The sequence below is a fragment of the Branchiostoma floridae genome, chromosome 4 (assembly GCF_000003815.2).
Source record: "Branchiostoma floridae strain S238N-H82 chromosome 4, Bfl_VNyyK, whole genome shotgun sequence".
Classification (NCBI taxonomy): domain Eukaryota; kingdom Metazoa; phylum Chordata; class Leptocardii; order Amphioxiformes; family Branchiostomatidae; genus Branchiostoma; species Branchiostoma floridae.
This window is the reverse complement of record NC_049982.1, coordinates 29,423,755-29,431,837: the sequence shown is the minus strand read 5'-3', so window position 1 is coordinate 29,431,837 and position 8,083 is coordinate 29,423,755.

Genomic DNA, 8,083 nt, shown 5'->3' with positions numbered 1-8,083 from the left:
GACGATCGCTGTACTACCCCCGTAGTTTGTGGTACAGTTGTGACTGGTACCGTTGATGATTCTGGTATTGATGATTCTCTTACTACCTCGGTAGTTTGTGGTACAGTCGTGAATGGTGCCGTTGATGATTCTGGTATTGATGATGCTCTTACTACCTCGGTAGTTTGTGGTACAGTCGTGACTGGTACCGTTGATGATTCCGGTATCATTTCTGTAGTTGGTGTTACAGTCATGACGGGTTTCGTTGACGATTCCGGTATGTCCTCTGTAGTTGATGGTGCATTCGTGACCGTTGATGACTCTTGTATTACCGCTGTAGTCTGTGGTACAGACGTTGCATGTACAGTTGATGACGGTAATGTCGGTGTTGTCGGTGATTCAGTTGTGACAACTTGTGTTGATAGTTCTGAGACTTCCGTTGTCATTGGCACAATTGTTGTGCTGTTTGTGATAGTTGATATTGTCGTTACCTCTGTAGTCCTTGGTTTAGTCGTCGCTATTTCTGTTGATGACGTTGGTTTAACTCCTGTTGTGTGAGGTGTGCTTGTTGTGTCTGTACTCAGCTCTGTTGTTGATGCTGTTTGTGTCGACAATAAGCTAATAATTGTTGCTTCCAATGATTCCGACGTAAGTGCCCTCACGGTTGGTGTTTCTTGTGCCGTTGTTGCTGTTAATGGTGAATCTGAGGTTGTCTGTGTTGTCATGGCTGCTTGGCTAGTAGTTGGATCTGTGGTAATTTTTGTAGTTGTTGAATATTTCGTGGTATGTGTATCTCTGCTGCTAGTTCTGTTTGGACGCTGTTGATGCGTCTGATGTAGCGACGGTTGTGGGCAAATCTGTGCTTGCTAACTGCGTGCTTTGCACACTCGCCTGGGCTTGTGTGGTGGCAATTGTTGTTGCTTGAGTGTGTTTGGCCTGTCCTGGCGTGGTTGGGTACCCCGTAGTCGTGCATTGCACGGATCCTTGAAAAAACACAGGTCTGGTGTTACCGAAGGTTTTAGGTTGGGGAGAGCGTTAGGGGTTTGGGGTTACCGGACACTTCGGATACTTTATGCATGCCATGCATATTGAACAGTGCATTTAACTGACCACTGAAACTATATATACTACTTCTAAACGTGGATGGGTTTGGTTAGAAACAAAGTTGATCCCGATTTTATGCCTATGGAGGACAGAATTTGAAAACATGTGATAAGTCAACAAACGTTTATTGCATAGTTGAAAATCCTTAGGCGGTCATCATTAAAGGTTAACGCGGGTGTTGTTTAGGGTATGAAAGGTTAACATGGGTGTTGTTCAAGGTTACAAAGGGTTAACATGGGTGTTGTTCAGGGTATAAAAGGTTAACATGGGTGTTGTTCAGGTTACAAAGGGTTAACATGGGTGTTGTTCAGGGTATGAAAGGTTAACATGGGTGTTGTTCAAGGTTACAAAGGGTTAACATGGGTGTTGTTCAGGGTATAAAAGGTTAACATGGGTGTTGTTCAAGGTTACAAAGGGTTAACATGGGTGTTGTTTAGGGGTATAAAAGGTTAACATGGGTGTTGTTCAAGGTTACAAAGGGTTAACATGGGTGTTGTTCAGGGTATAAAAGGTTAACATGGGTGTTGTTCAAGGTTACAAAGGGTTAACATGGGTGTTGTTCAGGGTATGAAAGGTTAACATGGGTGTTGTTCAAGGTTACAAAGGGTTAACATGGGTGTTGTTCAGGGTATAAAAGGTTAACATGGGTGTTGTTCAAGGTTACAAAGGGTTAACATGGGTGTTGTTCAGGGGTTTAAAAGGTTAACATGTGTTTTGTTCAGGGGTATGAAAGGTTAACATGGGTTTTGTTCAGGGGTATAAAAGGCTAACACGGATGTTGGTAAGAGGTATAAAAGGTTAACATGGGTGTTGTATAGGGCTATAACGTATAAGAGGTTTACATAGGTGTTGTTTAGCGCTCTAAAAGTTAAACATGGGTGTTGTTTAGGTGTATGAAAGCTTAGAGTTGAGCGTTGTTTAGGGTTATCAAAAGGTCAAATGTGTGCAAGTCTGGGCCAAGGACCAAAATAAACATTACACCAGGTACTGGTCGCTATCATTGTTTTAGATTATATTTTTGTCCCTACAAGCCTGTACCTTTCACTTAACATTCTATGGGATGCAGGATTCGAGCAAATGCCAACGGAATCCTCATATGCCATTTCAGCTGTAAAAGAGGAATGGTAAAGTCCTCAATACCAGAGTCCCCCAAGGCCACTGAAGGGTTCATAAGGACAACAGTTGGGAGTAAACTCCGGTAGTAGACAGTTCAATCGATAGAGATCGTTACCGGTAACGACAGTTTCCTGCCACAAAGTGTCCCAGTGGAAGACTGGAAATTGATAGTTACTGTTGTCTACCGGAAACGTATGATGGGTATACTCGTCTTTCTGTTAATCAATTTGAATATCAAGGCAGTTCCTATTCTGAAGAATGTGTATATAAAAGTTGCCACTGTGCATACTTTAGTGTCTGTTCTTTGTTGTAAGGCAATTTTGATAGAATGATACATTTTTGTCAATTTTGCTTTTGTACGGAGACAAGGATAATCTGGTACTGCATCTAAGGAATAACTCATTTTAACAATGCCACATACAAAGAATGATAAGTTTGATCATCTAAAGATGGTTCCATAGGCCGAAGAGGCAGTTATCTACTGTGTTTAGGGAATGGTATTGGAAGGTAGAGCCCAACCCTCTCCTTCTACCGCCTTGTACCTCCACAACCGAAATATACTGGATGGAACCGGTATAGGCCTGTTTTATGGCTTAGATTGCGCATGGGCAGTAGGGTGCGTTGTGGGTAATATGTCAAAGGTCAATGCCCCTAACTTGTAAACAGTGCTTGTCTAGATCATGCCTGATACATGTACAGACTGTGTTTTGTTTACGTTTCAGAGGCCTTCAACTTTGACATGATTAATACCCACAATGCAAAGCGGTGCGCGCATGCGCCGTACAATCCATGATACAGCTTATTGCAATGTTGACTGTACACTCATTTCTTTTTTTAAATAATGCCCGGAGGACACGTGGCCTTGAAAGGGAAATTGCATAGCGGGGTATCAGAGGACGCCTAAAAGAACTGACCTGCACGTATCTATTACAGTTGTAACTACAAAATATTAGGTTACTTCGACTCTACCCATTTAGGATACGAATCCATATCTCTATATTGGACTACCTTCCATTCTGACAAACTGTAAGTAAAAGGTACGATAATCATACAAAAATAAGACGACGATGGGTGTTTTTTCTTGTGAACTGTATTTAAGGCATGTACAACATTACATTGGGTATTTGATAACGTATGACACCCATTTCTTTGACAAGAAATGGCAGATAGCAGCAACATAATTTTACCTGCATGCAGAATTAAAAAGAAAATATTGAGTTAAATATAATCTGTATACATTCAAATCGATCATTGTCACACCAATGTCTTTTGAAAATATGTTCACATAGTATGATTTCGGTTTTTTTAAACAATATATTTTTAAAAAGCAATACTTGTCTTATAAATTGAGAAGATATCATACTGACAATTCCAAATTTTATCTCAAAGGACATTTCTAAGATTTGCTAGATTTTTTAAGCTTTCTTTGACACAAAGATCTAACTTAACAATCCAAATGAACATACAACCAATTGCATAACAAAAAAAACTGTTACTGTATGACAAAAATCAATAACAAAACGATCAATGGTAAATATTGACCATGAGACAATCGAATGTAATAAACGATACAGAAAGTAAATCATATTTGGACATCAGTCCATATCGATTGAATTGCTTTGGACATAATCAAGTTTTCTTTCATTGACCTGACCTCTAATCTAATACAAAGGTCAAATGTTGCAACTGTCAGAATGACAGCGATCAATTAGTGTACCCTGTATGTGATCCATCAACATGTGGTATAGTGTACCTTGTAGCATTACTGTTGAACCATTTTTAAGAGGCACAAAAAAATAAGAAAAAGGGATAGGGGTAGTGAAGGGGTACACCTGGGTAGTTGGGGCAGGGGGTGGGGGCGAGCAACGATCTAACAACTACATAAATGTATATCATTAACAGACTTACCTGAATATTAACATGCATAGATGTGTTGATTCGAGGGTGATAATCTAAGTATCCTAATATCTGCACTTAATAGCATGCAAGGAAATTTGTCTTTCCTAATGTTTGAGTTTCTAAAAACATTTCACTTTCAGGTTTCTCTATCCTAAGCATTCATAAAAAAAGAAAGCACATACTGGTGCATTTTGCAACCAGGGCTAGCCATTCAAAATAGCCTCTAGCTAGTTGGGTAGCCACGGCAGTATTTCTTTTCATGCATCCGAATACATGGAGCCAAACCAACATTTTATAAGCAAAATAACGTATTTCACGTAACACTGAAATTTTACTACTTTAAGAAAATAAAAGAAGGTAATTAAAGAAATAAACTTACCTATACTAGCAATCAGCAGCAGAGTAGGTAGGCAGGCCACGGTAGACATGAGTAGAGTAGTGCGCATCTGAAACAAACCCATTTTTAACGTTAACAACTGGTTGGAATATGCGGCATGAGACGTTGCCATTTCTGTGCGTGCTAAGCACGTTAGAAATCCCCGGCTTCCTGGTTACGTCACGCTTGGAATGTATTAGGAGACGTGTGTGGTGAGAAAGGCGGAAGAACAGATTTAGTGGAACGGCCCCCTGGGGAGTTTTCGATGCAGGAGACCCAGATAGATTTATTTCTGGCAAAGATAAAGTTTGGTGTTTCCCTAGTATCAATTGACAATTCCGTGATGCTGACTATGCTTCCCTGTCCTTTGTGCTGACTGTGATTCCCTGTCCCTGGTGCTGACTATGTTCCATGTCCCTGGTGCTGACTGTGCTTCCCTGTCCTTTGTGCTGACTGTGATTCCCTGTCCCTGGTGCTGACTGTGTTTCTCTGTCCCTGGTGCTGACTGTGTTTCCCTGTCCTGAGTGCTGACTGTGTTTCTCTGTCCCTGGTGCTGACTTTGTTTCCCTGTCCTGAGTGCTGACTGTGCTTCCCTGTCCCTGGTGCTGATTATGTTTCACTTTCCCTAGTGCTGACTGTGTTTCCCTGTCCCTGGTGCTGACTGTGTTTCCCTGTCCCTGGTGCTGACTGTGTTTCCCTGTCCTGAGTGCTGACTGTGTTTCTCTGTCCCTGGTGCTGACTTTGTTTCCTTGTCCCTGGTGCTGACTGTATTTCCCTATCCCTGGCGCTGTGTATTCCTTATGACTTTACTTCTGACTATAAGATACCAACAAAGCAACACGTAGTACAAAATATACTGCATATGGACCATGTTGCTGATCACACCAACACAGACACAAAAAATGACAAATTGGGCTAATATATGGATCCACAATCAACCATCGCCATAATTATCAATACTCCCACCCATCTCCACTAAATACGTCAGTTATCAAATCAACCATCTCTTATGCCGTTCAGCAAGAACGGATTTCAATTGGTTTCCGTGTATTACCATAATTTCTCAGCGACTCGTGAAATTGCAGAAGCATGCACATCTATCCCAAATCCCTGCGCAATCTGCTCAAACGATTTCTTCTCAAAATTTACGTGGCGCAGAAAATGACATTAGTGTTTAGACGTTTCAATTAAGTTAAGCTGCGGTAGGTTCATGGTCTTGTGCCTTGATGTAGTGTGGAGTCTTTGATAGATAACTCAGGCCTATCGTCTGGAGGGATGTCCCTGTAGCGCAACTGGTAGCGGCCTCAGAGTTGAATTCCTGGTCACAATAAATTGGTAACTGGCGTGACCGTTTCAATGCTGGGTTGGGCCTGTTGGTTGGGGTTCTACCATCTTTCGGTAGGAACGTCAAGAATTTTAATGGGGATGCAATTTATCTTTCTACAGATAGAAAGATATTGCTAAACAAATGTTAAATGTTACGTCGTAGTCTCTTCTTTTAAAGTCCATTGTACAATCATGTCGGCCGTCCCTGTTAGAAAGGGGAACCCATTCCTGTAAAATATACCCTGCTATTGAAATATCAAGGAAACTTGCTATGCTATGTTCTATTCGGCACTGCTAGTGTCCGAACGATTCGTCGGATGTCTGTTTTTGCGCTGCCTTGAGTCGGTATGGCATACACATGTATTTAACACATCCACTGTCTATTACTTATTTGTAAGGAAGGACACAAATCATTCGAATTCATTAACAACATGAAAAGTAAACATGCAGGAACGATAAGACAGCTTTCGTGGGTCCTTTTCCAAACTGAGGTGCTAGATATGATTATAACAATTACAGTTGATTACAAACATCATACAGAAGCAAATAAGATCAAATAAAAGACAAAAGCAATGCGTTAGAGGAACAAATACAAGCTTGTACAGATCAGGGATTGGCGAAAATTTATCATTTTATTTCGAAAACTGTCCAAGCTTTTCCAATACGCAGTCCTGTACTCTTGAGTACCTATTGCTTTCATTTGTGAAGGCCATTGAACGCCAAAAATGCAGTTACTCAAACAACTGGATATGATTTTGGAAACGGTCAGATGTTTCACACAACATCTGTAGCTTTTCGTAAGTGACACTGGAAAAATCTTGTTGAAAGAGGATTTCCTACCTGTGATTTATTTTGCATATCAATTCACATCAGATATAAAAACCCTCTTCAGCAAGATTTCTCCAGTCTCACTGACGAAAAACAAAGGATGTTGTTTGAAACGTCTGACCGTTTCCAAAACCATATCTTGTTGCTTGAGTAACTACTTTTTGGCATATCTTATTACCTGGATGTCTAAGGGGTCATTGAACGGGTTCTACTCAACTGAACAGTACTTGGTGTATCTGAAATTTTACTTGCAGCCATTGATAACTAATGATGCCTGCTAGACGCGTCCTGGCAAATTATCACAGAGCTACCATCAAAATCACCTCCGTGACTGTTAGCGATCTCTTGAGACGGTTTGGCGCTGAGCTTTCACTACCTACCCAATAAGAAACATTGCACACTGTGATTTTGAATAAGGAGAACTATAAATGGCTGAATGACAGAATGAATGAATGAATAAATGAATGAATGAATAAGTGAATGATAAAATGGATTAATTGTAAGATAAACTAATAAATGGATTGATCAATTAATCAATTACCTTTAGTTTACATTCCTGTTCTTCCTACAAGCTAAGTACGGACCATGGTTGTAAAGCATAAGTATTGCAGTGGCTTTGACATTGTTTGCAATGGCTTTGACTTCGTGGTTGAAACTGTTCAAGTTTTTACTGTAAATTTAGAAATGTTCACATGCAGTGAAGAGGCAGTATAAAAACAGCAAACATTTCCTTTTTTACGGTATAAAAGGCCAAGAAAACCTTGTTTTTCGATTGCGGACGAAATGATTTATTTAGAATAATGTTTAGATAAAAAATAGTTACTTTGCAGTTATTGTTAAAAATAACATTTAACGTTGATAATGCCCATTCCAAAGTTTTAAAACTTGTGTTCAACTTAAAACATGTTGAGCAACCTTTTTTTACAATTACAATCATATTTGATGGAACGCTGTTTCGCTAGATTGTGATTACTTAAAGCGGGTATCACTGGTATATCATGAAATATGATACCTACGTTTTGCTAATTGCTTGACCAATATAGTGTGTACATTAGGCTCAAATCAATTTTAGTATATGATACAGTGAAAATGAAATATCATCTAAATATCCTCTAAGACCACAGAAAGCAAACAGCAATATTTTTTCCTACGACAGTGAGGGTCAACATTTGGAGAATTCGAATATTTCGAAAATGTCCATTTCTACACTCCTTGACTACAGGAATGAAATACTTGTTAGCATGAAAGTTCATCTGTGTTGGTAAATGACATTGTGGAAAAGACTAAACTTTACGTAACCAACACCAAGTTAGATTGGGACTTACCCCAAATTTTCAGCCGACGCCGTCAGCCTTGTGCACGGAATGGACCCGTTCACGGAAAGGAGGCTGTGTACATCCGCGCCCACCGTCCATCGCTGAACAGACACCGGGGGCGACACAGGTCATCTGGCAT